General features: G+C 39.5%; 1 protein-coding gene across 2 annotated transcripts in view; it reads right to left on the bottom strand.

The window, feature by feature from the left end:
• The window catches only part of RNF115 (ring finger protein 115), a 66,068-nt gene that overhangs the window by 47,337 nt on the left and 3,404 nt on the right, over positions 1-15,327 (bottom strand). The gene's annotated exons all lie outside the window — the stretch shown is intronic.

The following is a 15,327-nucleotide window of genomic DNA, read 5'->3' as shown; positions in this document are numbered from 1 at the left end:
GCTAGTACTGGCTCTAAACAATGACAGGAGACATAAACTGAATCACAGAATAAATCAATTTGTAGACAGGGAATTTACAGTGAAGTTTTACAGTACTTCTAACCTATTTTTTGATTATCAATGGTTCCAAATAAAACTTAAATATTCTCAGGTATTCTATAGACATGTTAATTCAACTAACCAGAATAATTCCATTAGATCAGCTTCTATTTCCTTCATTACCAGGAATCTTTCTTTTAATTAAATATCAAGCTTTTGGGCCAATTATCTGAGTATAGAACTTCTGGGTTAACTTGATGGATTTCTCCACTCCAAGGCTCTAACTGGGTGGCTCAGACAGTAAAGAATCTGCCTGCAATGCGGGAGACGGGGGTCCGATCCCTGGGTCAGGAAGATCCCCAGGAGAAGGAAATGGCTACCCACTCCAGAATTCTGGCCTGGAGAATCCCATGGACAGGGGAGCCTGGCGGGCTACAGTCCATGGGGTCACAAAGAGTTGGACGTGACTGAACAACATTGGGGCTGATAAGAAAGAATATACTTCAGAGGTTGCTTTACCACAATTTTAAAAAGTATATTTTAACTATTAATACCTATTAAAATAGATCTGGAAAAGACATCTTCAACTATTTTCTTGCTCGCTATATTTTCTAAACCCCAAAGTTCGTCTTATCAGAAGGAAAAGTAAGCTGTATTTGCCTACTCAAACAGAGTTAGAAATGTAACTCAAACATTCAAATGCTTTCTTAAAAGAGGCATAAAGAAAAAAATCAATCCCTTCTGTCAAGAAGATTAGTTTGGTGAGCAGTCAATGTAAGAAAAACATTTAAATTTAATAAAACAATTGCTTTAAGCAATGCACACTGGGAATATAAACAAATACCGAAGTTCTCCTGAGGGAATCAGGGAAAGCTTTATCTGAAACAGAGACTTAAAATATTAGTCTATTTGCTCAATAAAAAAGGAAATTATGAGTTAAAAATCATAATAGAATATAGCATGCATGGTGGTTGGAGGGGAATGGTATGATGAGTGTGAATAGGCAGGCTGAAACCAGACTATGGAAAACTTAGATTACCATGAAATTTATCCTGTAGAGCAGAAACTCTCAACCTTTTTTCTTCTCTACACACATGAAAGATGAGAAACACTAATAATGGGCATACTGTGAATTACCCCAGGCAGAAAATAATCTGGAGAACATATAAATTCCTGAGCCCCTCCCTCTGCTTCTTCATCCCCTATCCTCCCAGGTAGCAGTAACTATATTCCTTTCTCTCCCACAAAGAAAGTTATCTGAAAGCAAGTGAGATGGCCTACAGAAGGCTACCTTAAATCTATTTTAATGTTTAAAGTTAAAAAGAAAAAAAATCAATTAAAAAATGTTGTGATTTGTGATTTGCATCCCAGTGTCAGGTCCTCCTCTTTCTTTTCTCTTCCTCTCTCATTCATTCCCATTGTTTTACATGAAAAATAAAAAAATAAAAATAAATAAATATCCTCTACGTGCAACAACTCCCAAATGTGTTATCTCCAACCCACGTCACTCTTCTGGACTCCAGATTCATTTATCCTCAAATGTATTCTCTCTCATGCTCTTTCTCTCTTACACACACACACTTATCAAGAGGTGGCATATCAAATTTGTTCATACTAGAAAAGTCGGGAGCCACTCCCGACTCCTCCCTCTCTGTCATCTTCCACATCCAACCACCAAATCCTGGGACTTCTACTGAGGAACACATTTCTCAAATCTACTCCTTGCCTTTTTGCCACACTATCATAACCCAAGCCAGCACTGGCTCTAAACAATGAATAAGTTCCCTCTTAAGTGCTGTCCTGCTTCTCTTCCAGGCTCTTCCCATCTGTTCTGCGTGATAAAGTCAGAATGATCTTTCTAAAACATAAAACAGACCATATCATCCCATCTTAAAACCATTCAACTATTTCCAGAAACACTAAGAATAAAATTAAACTCTTAAAAATGACTTGCAAGGCCTTGATTCAGCTGGTCCCTGTTTAACTTGCCAACCTCATTTTAGGCTACGCTGCCTCAGTGAATTCCAGCCACAAAGACCTTCTTTCAATCATTCTAATTCATCAAGCTGATCCCTGCCTCAAGCTTTCACACATTCTGCTCCTACAACTGAAAACATTATTCCCCTAACTCTTTGCATGGCAAGGGACTTCCAGTCTTTTAGGGCTCCATTTTGAGGTCATGTCAGAAACCCCTCTTTCACCATTCAGTCTAAAGTGCCTTCCTCTTTTTCGAAAAGAATTTATTTATTTTTGGTTGCACTGAGTCTTTGTTGCTGTGTGTGAGCTTTCTCTAGTTGCAACAAGCAGGGGCTCCTCATCGTTGAGGTGCATGGGCTTCCCACTGCAGTGGCTTCTCTGGTTGCAGAGCACAGGCTCCAGGCACACAGGCGTCAGGAGCGGTGGTGCAGGAGGCGCAGCCATTCTGCAGCGTGTGGATTCCCCCGGACCAGGGATTGAACCTGTGTCCCCTGCATTCACAGGCAGATTCCTACCCACCTGTAACACCAGGGAAGTCCCCTCCTCTTCTTATTTTCTCCTATGGCACCTAATTCATTCCTTTATAGCACTTATCACAGTTTGTAATTATATATTTGTTTAATGCTTTCTTAATATCTGTAACCATTCAGAAAGCTTTAAGTCTCATAAAGGCAGGGTTCAGATCAATTTTGTTTACCATTATATCTCTAAGACAGTCTGGTACTCAATAAATACTTACTGAATAAACAAACCTGAAATTACTTGCCACACACCTCACAACTAGGAGTCAAAGTACCAGAATCTAATACAATCAGAGAATGGTTAGAGTGAAAGTAAACAATTAAAAGAGCTGGAAGTTTAAGAAGTTGGGGCCTGCTCAGGGGATAGTGAAGCCTAAGATTTCAAAAGAAGCAATGTTTTGGATGATCACAAAGTCCAAGATATAGCTATGAGAGTAGGTGGTGTAATAATTATACAATTATCATTGTATAATCACATTTATTTCATAATCAACATTAAGCATGTATAGAAATATTATACATGTATTTTTTAAATTTTTAATTGGAGGATAACTGCTGTACAATATTGTGTTGGTTTCTACCATACACCAACATGAATCAGCCATAGGTACACATATGTCCCCTCCCTCTCAAATCTCCCTCCCACCTCCTAACCCTCCCCACCCCTCTAGGTTGTCACAGAGCACCTGATTTGAGCTTGGTGCATCATGCAACAAATTTTCACTATCTATTTTACATATGCTAAGTTATGTTCCACGCCACTCTCTCCATTCACCCCATCCACTTCTTTCCTCACTGTGTCCACAGTCTGTTCTTTATGTCTGCATCTCCACTGCTGCCCTGCGAATAGGCTCCTTGATTCCATATATAGGTGTTAATACACGTTATTTGTTTTTCTCTTTCTGACTTACTTTATTCTGTATAACAGGCTCTAGGTTCATCCACCTCATTAGGACTGAATGTGTTCTTTTTCATGGCTGAGTAATATTCTATTGTGTATATGTACCACCACTTTTTTATTACTTCATCTGTCGATGGACATCTAGGTTGCTTGCATGTCCCAGCTATTGTAACAGTGCTACAGCGAAAGCTGGGGTGTGTGTGGCTCTTCGGTTACGGTTTTCTCAGGGTATACGCCCAGTGGTGGGATTATTGCGTCATATGGCAATCCTACTCCTAGTTTTTTAAGCACTATCCATTATGTTCTCCCTAGTGACAGTATCAATTTACATTCCCACCATGGAGTAAGTAAGGTCTTTAAAGGGTCATCTACCCTAATCCTGAGCTTTCAATGATGTTTAGAACTGTGATAAAAAGAAAATAATTTCAGAAGGTAGATATCATAATTGGGAAGACAGAAGAGAGACTTGAAGCAAGAATCACACTGATTTAGAGTAGAGAAATGGAGAAGTTCTCTCTTCGTGATCCCAGACATAGTTCTAAGAACCAGATCACTGAATCTGGAGAGCCCTGTGACTTCTTTACCTATAGAATACTGAGCTAATTCCAGACAATGCTCTTAACTGCCTAACAGTTTCTGCTTTCTGAGTGTTAAAGCCCTGAGCAGCAACACAAGTCTGGGCTACTCTGCTGGACAGCAAGCAAAGAGGAACTAAAGAACCTCTTGATGAGGGTGAAAGAAGAGAGTGAAAAGCCTGGCTTAAAACTCAACAGTCAAAAAAAGATCATTATGACATCCAGTCCCATCACTCCATGGTAAACAGAAGAGGAAAAAGTGGAAACAGTGACAGATTTTACTTTCTTGGGCTCCAAAATCACTCCAATCAATGACTGCAGCCAAGAAATAAAAAGATACTAGCTCCTTGGAAGAAAAGCTATGACAAACCTAGACAGCATATTAAAAAGCAGAGACATTAACTTTGTCGACAAAAGTCTGTATAGTCAAAGCTATGGTTTTTTTCAGTAATCATATAAGGATATAAGAGTTGGACCATAAAGTTGAGTGCCAAAGGATTGATGCTTTTGAATTATGGTGCTGGAGAAAACTCTTGAGAGTCCCTTGGACAGCAAGGAGATCAAACCAGTCAATTCTAACGGAAATCAAACCCTGAATATTCATTGCAGGGACTGATGCTGAAGCTCCAATACTTTGGCCACCTGAAGCAAAGAGTCGACTCACTGGAAAAGCCCCTGATGTGGAGAAAGATTGAGAGCAGGAGAAGGGGGCAACAGAAGATGAGATGGTTGGATGGCATCATCAACTCAACAGACGAGTTCAGGAAACTACGAGAGATAGTGAAGGACAGGGAAACCTGACATGCTGCAATCAACGGGGTCACAAAGAGTCAGACACGACTTAGCAATTAAACAACAACTCTGCTGGACAGAAAGGTCACACAGACAAGCACTGAGACATCAGAGAAGGACTGGATTGTAAGAGGGAAAAACTACCTTGGAGGTCCATCCCAGTAGGGCCTTCAGACGGCTCCCTCTAGTTTTGAGGACTACAAACATATGAAAGATCTCAAATGAGAACTAACCAGCTCAACTCTATAAATCCACAGGAACATGAAAGATAATACTGTTTCAAGTCACTAAAGTTTGGGGTGACTGTTTAGGCAGTAAGAGAAAACCAGAATATTGACCAAGGGATGAAGAGCTTTGAATCCTGCTCTTTTTTGAATTTAAAACCACATATTCTTTTCATTACACCTCACTGATTGACAATAATTACCCTTTAAAAGAAAGGAATAGGAACTATAATTTGCTGATGATTGAATGGAAAAGTTTATGTCAAGGCCAAATGAGGACTTGGGAGATTCAGCAACCTTCCAGCCCCCTCCTCTCCTTAACAGGAGAGCATTACCCTGATGAACACACATTCCAGGGTCTGAAACCTTCTATCTTACAAGATCAGAAATTTAATCTAGCACCTAGAGAAGACCTGTCTCTTAAGAGGAAGATTCACATAAAAACAAATTAAGAGGCCATGTATATAAAAACCAGAATGCCAATTTAATTTCAATGAAAAAGTGTTACCGAGTGGCTCATTTACTTTTACTATTCAGCACAGTCTTCCTCAATAAATAATTCTACCTGAACAGAGGAAAGACACATGAATAGAGGAGTTTTGGAATCAAGACCTGAATTCTAAACTCAAGTCTCTATTTATTAGTTGTATTATTATAAAGGTTAAGCTATTTGCAAATTACCTAATTCAATGATTGCCACATTAGACATATAATATAGCTATTATAGTTATTCCAGATTATAATCACCTGTTAAAAAAGCAGAGACTCAGAGCAGTAGGCAACTGAATATATAGCCTATGTCATCAGGCTAAGATAGCCTAATATATCCATTTCCACTATCAGCATAAAACCAGATTCTCAAAATCAATTATCTGTGTTTCTTCTCCCTCTGAGCAGGAAGAAAACAGCGTATGTTTGCCTCTGACTCTTTTTTCTATTCTTTCACTGCTGATCTACAATTTCCACATCTTCCTCGAACAAGTACATTCTTTCTCCTGTTAGAATATAATACAAAAAAAAAAAGAATATAATACAATTACTTGGCTATATTTTCTTACTTACAATCACAATTCAGTCCTGCCCTACACTGATATTACAACCAGACTAGATTTTAAGTATTTATCTCTTGGGTCACTTCTAAAGATGGCTAACTTGGCATTTTAATTTTTCCTAATTTTTTTTCAGAAGTAATGTTAAGTTCACTTTGGGGGAACATCCATGAATTAAGGAGAATTTCTAAGAAGATCAAACAAGAACCAAACCCAGTCTCTGACTCTACACTCTTCCCACACCCAAGCCTTGGTCCTAGTATATCATCCTGATATATCCAGATAACAGAGTTTTAAATTTTAAGCATAATAGGTTTTGGAGGGGAGGGCAAAAGCAAGGATAAAAGTGAATTAAAGGCTCACTATAGGTCTGGCACTATGCATGTCTCCAAACTAAACTGCTTTCCTTCAGGGTCTGAATATTTATTATATACAACTCCAGTGAAGACACTCAGTGGCAGGTTCACTTGAATGAACTACTTTGGATGATCCACTGCCAGTTTCATCTAAAAATATCCACAAGGAGAAGTATTTTTCACCATTAATAATCTGAATCAGGGACAACTCCCTAAGTACAGCTTAGCCCTGATGTTTACTCACTTAGAAGAATAGTCCTAGAAGACACAAAGCACTCAGAATGTAACTGAAAAGGGACTTTTGCGGTTTTTCTTTTTCTGTGTGTGGTTTTTAGGGGGAAAGGATGGTTTTAATACATTATTTTATTTTCCTTCTTATATTTCATGGGCTAACATCACAAAATGTGAGGTCTTGGTAAAACAATAACCTACAAGCCAAGACTTATTTATATTAAATCCCATACTGTGAAATTTATATACCCTTGAACCTTATGCAAATTTATGTCCAATGTTTATTCATAATATGAGATACAATATAAAAACTTACTACTTATTTTCTAATTCCACAGCTTTGTTTTTCTATGTGTTCACAATCAAAGTCAGTTTTTTATTTTAGATAAAAGAAAAGCCTATTTTCTGTGTCATTTGACAGAATCCAAATCTAAGATCACAATATTAAGTCATTCATGTTCTATTGTTCATATTCTCCAGAGTATCACAAGGCAAATTACTGGGACTCCTAATTAGAAGGATTAGGAACAAACTGAAACACACCACAGTTCCTACCTAGGCTAGAACCCACCATACCATGAATTTCATGTCAACTTACATCTCTAACATCAACCACACTGCTTTTCTCCTAGAGAAAGTGAAAGTTTCTCAGTCTTGTCTGACTCTGCGACCCCATGTACTATATGTAGTCCATGGAATTCTTCAGACCAGAATACTGGAGAAGATGGCCATTCGCTTCTCCAGGGGATCTTCCCAACGCAGAACCAAACCCAGGTCTCCCGCATTGCAGGCGGATTCTTTACCATCTGAGCCACCAGGAAAGCCCAAGAATACTGGAGCGGGTAGCCTATCCCTTCTCCAGTGGATCTTCCCAACCCAGGAATCGAAATGGGGTCTCCTGCACAGCAGGCGGATTCTTTACCAGCTGAACTACCAGGGAAGCCCTTAAGTTTTCCATAATCTCCTATGATTATTCTTTTACAATCCAGGTTACACTTTCTGCCTTTTTAAAAGCATCAAGTGAACCCCAAAACAAAGTTAATAGATCTGAAATAGGCTGGGACTTGGGACCCTTTACTGGAGTGCTTGCACCTGGACAAACTAAGCAACTAAAAGCAAGAGTTTCAGAAAAACATCTGCTTTACTGATTACGACAAAGCCTCTGACTGTGTGAATCACAAAAACTGGAAAATTTTTCAAGAGATGGGAATACCAGACCATCTTACCTGTCTCCTGAGAAATCTATATACAGGTCAAGAAGCAACAGTTAGAACTGGACATGGAACAACAGACTGGTTCCAAATTGGGAAAGAAGTATGTCAAGGCTGTATACTGTCACCCTGCTTATTTAACATATGCAGAAATCATCACGCGAAATATCAGCCTAGATGAAGCACAAGCTGGAATCAAGATTGCCGGGAGAAATATCAATAACCTCAGATATGCAGATGATACCACCCTTATGGCAGAAAGTGAAGAGGAACTGAAGAGCCTCTTGATGAAAGTGAAAGAGTGAAAAAGGTGGCTTAAAACTCAACATTAAAAAAACTATCATCATGCCCTCACTTCATGGCAAATAGCTGGGGAAACAACGGAAACAGTGAGAGACTTTATTTTTTTAGGCTCCAAAATCACTGCAGATGGTGACTGCAGCCATGAAATTAAAAGATGCTTGCTCCTTGGAAGAAAAGTTATGACAAACCTAGACAGTGTATTAAAAAGCAGAGACATTACTTTGCTGACAAAGGTTTGTCTTGTCAAAACTATGGTTTTTCCAGCAGTCATGTATGGATGTGAGAGTTGGACTATAAAGAAAGCTGAGCACCAAAGAATTGATGCTTTTGAACTGTGGGGTTGGCAAAGACTCTTGAGAGTCCCTTGGACTGCAAGGAGATCCAACCAGTCGATCCTAAAGAAAATCATTCCTGAATATTCATTGGAAGGACTGATGCTGAAGCCACCTAATGCAAAGAACTGACTCATTGGAAAAGAGCATGATGCTGGGAAAGACTGAAGGCAGGAGGAGAAGGGGACAACAGAGGATGAGATGGTTGGATGGCACCACCAACTCAATGGACATGAGTTTGAGCAAGTTCTGGGAGTTGGTGATGGACAGGAAGGCCTGGGGTGCCACAGTCCATGGGGTCGCAAAGAGTCAGACACAGCTAAGCGACTGAACTAAATTGAACAGTAACTGCATATACGTGTAGTTGGGGCAATTATGAATAGTAAGATACAAAAAGGCCACAAACTGACTGACTTTTCGGAGATGCAGGCGGTGTTGGGAACAAAAGCACATGGTACCTGCACACAGCATCACCTGAGGTGGGCAGACCACCTAAACTATGTTTCCTGCCCAACCCACCCATCCACCCCTACCCTTACCTCATTTAAGGAACCACTAGCTCACCTCACCTCAGAAAATGAGCAAGAGCACCTGTTTCTTACTTGAAGCACAAGTCCCGATAAAGCCTTGCCTGAACTTCTCATCTGGCCTCTCATCAATTTCTGTTGATTAATGAGTCCACAGACCCAGGTCGGTAACAGAACTTCTGGGTTCTATTCCCAGTTCCACCAGTTCACGGTCTTTGGGAAGACCTGTTTCTCTATCTGTAAAACTAGAACACAGTTTGTTCTAGACAACAATGTTGTCTTCATTTACTTGTCTCCTCTAACTCTCCTTCAGGAAAACACGAAGTCTCATTCATTCAATTTTTATTTTGAGGTTAAATAATACTGAAGATTTGGGGGGTTCCCAGGTGGCTCAGTGGTAAAGAATCCACCTGCCAAGCAGGAGATGCCAGTTTTATCCCTGGGCTGGGAAGATCCCCTCAAGAAGGAAATGGCAACCACTCCAGTGTTCCTGCCTCAGAAATCCCACGGACAGAGAAGCCTTACTGGCTACAGTCCATGGGGCTGTGAAAGAGAAGAACACAACCTAGCAACTGAACAACAACCACACTTAAGATTAGGATATTCACAGAAGTTTGTTTTATATGTCTTTACTTCCCTAAGTGGAATTTTATTATTAGAACATAAACTTTGTACATTATTTCAGTGACTTTTAATCCCAGGTTATTTTTCTTTCCCCACCAAGTATGCTTTTCTTTCTGCACAATGCTTAGAATGTAGAGCTTAGAATATAATTGCTGAATGAATGAAGGTTGTCAATTTAAGTAAGAAGAGTCTATCAGCCTAAACTGAACATAGGAAGACAAACTTTTCCCTCAGACTATGACGGCACACAACAGAACTACGGGCAAACTTTTAGGATCACTTACCATTTTATATCTATGCCACCGAGTTGTTCCCCTTCTTGCTGCCTTTACTGTAAGCAAGCAAAGAACACTATAACTAAACCCTTTCTGGCTACACTGTATTAACTTTAACTCTGATAATTCTTGTAATTTAGTCAATTTATTTTTTCCTTAGAAAATCTGGCTTCTTGACCATCTGATCAAATTATATCAAATGACACTTTGTCTCCTGACCTGATTTTCTGCCTTGTTACACAATGAACCAAAGAAAGTTGGTTGACTATATATTCCTGTTTGGAATCCCTGATAATGTCAACCTTTCAGGTCTGGAATGAAGGAACAAAATGATGAAGGTTGTGAATGTTACTATTCTTAGGGAACAAAGGCAGTTCTAATGGCCTGGAACTCAATCACAGCTCTCCAAATATTTAAATTGTATAGGTATCTTTGTATAACACTAAAAAACTGTGGCCTGATGGTAGACTTGTGTTTTTGTAAACTGGTTTTCTTCCTGAATAACAGCCAGGGGGACAATCACTTAATACTTAAGTTCAGAGAACTAATTCACACTCAGTAACAGATTTCTGAAATCCTTTTATGGCAGGAGTGTTGCAAGATGAGAAAGACCAATGTTACATTGCTAACCTTATTAAAAACCTTGGGAACTCTGAATTTGCTCATCGAATACAGATTGTATGCTAAAAGAGAATGCTAGTAAAGAACAGTTCTCAAAGCTTTCTAAGAGACTGTTCCAGGGTTAAAATCCTCAGTTTGGCCCAAATAAAATTTTCCATTTCAAAAACAAACAAAAAAGAACCAAAATGCTAGTATATTATTAAAACAAGTCTCCCTAACTGAATTAGCACCTACACTTGGCACAGAATAATAATAAGCCAATAATTTTAGTGATTAGTAAAATAAGGTTGAAAAATTTAGAGAATTAAACACTTTCATTATTCTTATTGGTGAATATTACTTCCAAACACTTTTTAATCATAAATACGCAAATTAAAAACAGCAGTAAAAGCTAATTTGCTGAATTTACCTATTACATGTTATTAAACAAAAAGTAAATGCACCATTATAGTTTTCACACTATATCAGCAATCAAAACAGTAGTTTAGGTTCAGATCTGCACAGCATCAAAGTGAGTGGCAAGTAGGTGAATATAGGATACCTTGCCTAGTTCCTGTGATACTTGTTGAACTCATCAAGGAAAGAGATCAGTACCTTAACAGATTTTCAAGGAAAACAAAACTAACTGGCCTGTTTTGGGGAAAGAGGCTGGGCAATCGATTTAACATACAAGAAAAGTGTGCCTGGTTTAAAATCACCAGTCACTTCTATTTATTATACATGTATCTGTATACCTTTAAGGAACTCTGAAATAACAACTGAACTTAAAAAAAAAAAAAAAGGCTTCAAAAAAATCTTTCAGGATCTAACCTAAACTTTTTTATGTGAAACTGTAAGAACCACCTAAAATGTTTCTATTATGGTAAAGGTCTTATTTCTCTACAAATAAGGACTGCTAGTTCCTACACAACCTTTCAATCAAAGGTTACATAGCTCCATTGCTCTGAACGCCCACTCAAGCTTTCAATGGGCACACCTCAGTATTATTTTACAGTGGGATACACCAAGACAAACTGAGAGGGTCAGATGACTCAACTTCAATCCTATGAACAAACAGTATTAAAACAAGGCTTGATAACTTCAATTCACCAACTCGACCAAGAATTTGGGGAAACTAAAAGTTTAAGCACAAAATCTCCTAAGCTCATGAAAACTCTCAAGAACATTAAGAGAAACAGAGAAAGTAATGCTTAATTAATGTAAAGATGAGCTATAGAAAAACTAAAAGTTAGACTTGGTGTCTGCTTTTTACTTTGTTTTCAAACTGGAATTTCCAGATGTCTTACTAAGTTACATGTTGTGTTACTACTTCAATTAATTTCCAACTGACAAAAAATCTTCATACTTTTAGAAGTTGCCCCACAGTGTGTAACTTGAGAGGCATGATCCAATTCCTCTGGTCTCAGTAACCACAAGGTGAGAAAGTGACCCCAAGCGATACTGCTATAATAGAATGCCACTTAACTACTTTCTAAACAATCCTTACCATCAGGGCTTTAGTTAAAATTATCTCAATTTTATCTCACAGAAAACTCTCAACAGGATTCCAGAATTAGAAATCAAAGCTACCCCAGGACAAAACCTTCAGCACCAGTGACACAAGACAATGACTATCCTTTTATCCTTCTACACCTGGGTTCCTGAACCACAGTGCTCTGGACATTTTGGGCCCAATAACTTTTTGCAGTCGGGGCTGTCCTGGTCATTGAAGCAGGTTTAGCAGCATCCCCAGCCTCTATCCACCAGGGGCCAGCCACAACCCTCCCTTTCCCGTAGCTGCGACAACAACCCTGCTGTAGAAAAGGTCTACAGACATTGCCAAATTTCCTCCTAAAAAGTAAAACTGCCCCCAGTTGAGAACCACTGCTCTACATTATCTCCTTTATTAATCAGCATTAAGCTGTGGGGAGATGAAAAGAAGTCAGCATTCACAGGCTTATTCTCAGACCCTTCTAATTTGACTAGAGAGACTAAGAAACAATCCACATGGTTTTTCCTCTTCGGATATGATGGCTGTCTGAGAGACCTCAGCATCCTCTCCCTTAATGTAAGCAAAGGTCATAAAAAGCCAAGTAAACATAAAGAAACAAAAAGTATTAGCAACCAAAAAGTGTTACTTCCCCTTAAAAATACAAGGAATTTCACCTGTGGTGAGTCTAAGGTTTTTGTTCTTCCTCATATTGAAAAAAATCCCAAGATTTCCCCAAGATATACATAAAAGTCAACTTATCAGCAGAATCTCAATACCAGAACTAGCCTTCTACCCATAAGAACATGCATATCTTTCTTCTAGCTCCTTGCAGGGAATATAATTACTGACACTGTTATATTCAAACTTCACATGATAGTGGTTGCATTTTGTTCCACCGAAGCCTTTTAGGTAAAGATCTCATACCGTTAACACCACTACTTTTTAAAAATAACTGTTGGGTATTCAACTCAAGGGCTTGCTTCCTGATGGCTCAGCTTGGTGGTTCAGCAGTAAAGACTGTCTGCCAGTGCAGAAGCTGCAGGTTCCATCCCTGGGTCGGGAAGATCCCCTCAAGAAGGAAAAACCCACGTCAGTATTCTTGTCTGGGAAATCCCATGGACAGAGGAGCCTGGCGGGCTATAGTCCGTGGGGTCGCAAAAGAGTCAGACACAACTTACCAGCTCTACAACAATTCAACTCAGAATATTTCAAGAGACATTTAATAAGCAACTGCTATAAAGCACAGAAAGATGCTAGATTATCAAGCAGACTTTTTAGATGGTAAGTCACCAATAGCAGAATTTAAGAAATCTAAATAATTAAAACCTCTAAAATCCAGTTCAAATCACTAATTCCTTCCTTCAGTTCAACAAAACTACTAATATTACTTAAGACACCATTCTAGGATCTTCCTAAGAGTCATGCACCTTTAAAACTCTAGGTCAGATTTCCCTGGTGGTACAGTAGATAGGAATTTGCCTGCCACGGCAGGGGACACAGGTTAGATCCCTGGTCCAAGAAGATTCTATGTCACAGGGCAACAAAAGTCCGTTCGCCACAACTACTGAGCCCCTGGGTCACAACTACCAGGCCCATATGCCTAGAGCCTGTGCTCTGCAACAAGCCACTACAATGAGATGTCCATGCACCCCAACGAATAGTAGGCCCCGCTCACCACAACTAGAGAATGCCCACACACAGCAACAAAGACCATTGCAACCAAAAATAAATAAGTAAATTTAAAAAAAATAAAAAGCAAGGACAGGGAGCTTAGAGTTTTAAGAATCACAAAGTCTTTAAGAAGTCTACTTTCTAGCTTCTCTTATGGGGTGGTTAGAAAGTTTTCCTGTATTAGAGTCATTACAAGTATAGCACAATAACAATGATTTGTATTGTTGTTTAGTCACTAAGTCGTGTCCGACTCTTGCAATCCCATGGACTGTAACCTGCCAGGCTCCTCTGTTCATGGGATTCTCTAGGCAAGAATACTGGAGTGGGCTGCCATTTCATTCTCCAGGAGATCTTCCTGACCCAGAAAACAAACCTGGGTCTCCTGCATTGCAGGCAGATTCTTTACCAACTGAGCTACAAGGGATTTGTATAGCACCTGGAAAACAAAGAAACAAACTAGGTAATATTACTTATTGATAAGGACGACATTTTATTAGTCCAAAGGTGATATAATAAAGAGACGGAAGAGGGAGAAAAGTTGGCTACTTTCTTCAGGCAAAGCCTCAGAGGTGAGTAATACACTTGCAGTCTTAAGGAGACTGGTCTCCTCTCTGAGTCTAGATACTCTGATCTCCATAAAACACTTAGGAACCACCCTAGTTTCATCAATACTAAAAGTTGTTTACTCTGCATGATTTATCTCACCTGTTCAATGACTCTACAGAATTTAATCTCGTAAGGTAATATTCCCTGACCTTGATTTTAAAAGGGGAGAGGATAGTATGGAGTGTAGTTGCATGACACAGTCCTCTGTGGCACCACCCAGTCATCCCTGAGGGGCGTCTCTCAGTGTTGCATACTTAACTCCATCAGTCTTGGCTTCACAGTGTCTCTCAATGGATAGACAGGTGAGGCAGAAGCTTCTGCTATATTCTGAAAATAACTTTAAGTTATTTAAGTATTTCCGCTGTCATCTGATGATCAAAAAACATATAATACCAATTTACCCAATGATACTTAATATAAACTTGAAATACTAGGGCTTCAGACCATATAATCAAAATCCTTTATTTTAAAATCCAAGTTTAGAGGAGGACTCACCCTCTCCCTTCCTAACTCATCTGGAGCCGGCAAAGAAGACAGCTGTAAGGCCCGATTCACCCAATGCCAATCAGAGGAAAATTGGCAAGAGGGGGCACACCTGAATGAAGGATAGAGCTCATGCATTGCTCTGCTTTTGCCTAAGCGCCAACCATGCTGGCCACTTGGAATATGCTGACCTATCTTTGTCCACTTGTCTTGATTCTTCTAGGCGGGAATGCCTCCAAGAAACCTTCCCTGACTCAGACCCCAGCCTAAGTGATCTGCCTCTCCTTTCCTCTTAAGCTATCAGTGGCTTCCTGGATGCACTTGTTTAGAGGCCTCTGGACCCTTCTCTGTTCACTCTCAGCTTGATGCCAAGCAGGGTCCTGTGGGGCTCCTACACATGGAGGCTGTTTTGTGCCCAGTTTCTTATAGGGAAGACTCCAGCCTCCATGACCTTCTCTTGAGTTCCACAGGGCAAAACAATTGCTAATCAAAGGAGGAGCAGCCAATGAACCACCTGAGGCAAGATGAAGGGACCAGA

The sequence above is a fragment of the Cervus elaphus genome, chromosome 20 (genome assembly GCF_910594005.1).
Source record: "Cervus elaphus chromosome 20, mCerEla1.1, whole genome shotgun sequence".
NCBI classification, from domain to species: Eukaryota; Metazoa; Chordata; class Mammalia; order Artiodactyla; family Cervidae; genus Cervus; species Cervus elaphus.
Note: the sequence above shows the minus strand (reverse complement) of the source record. Positions and strands in the feature narration are given on the sequence as shown.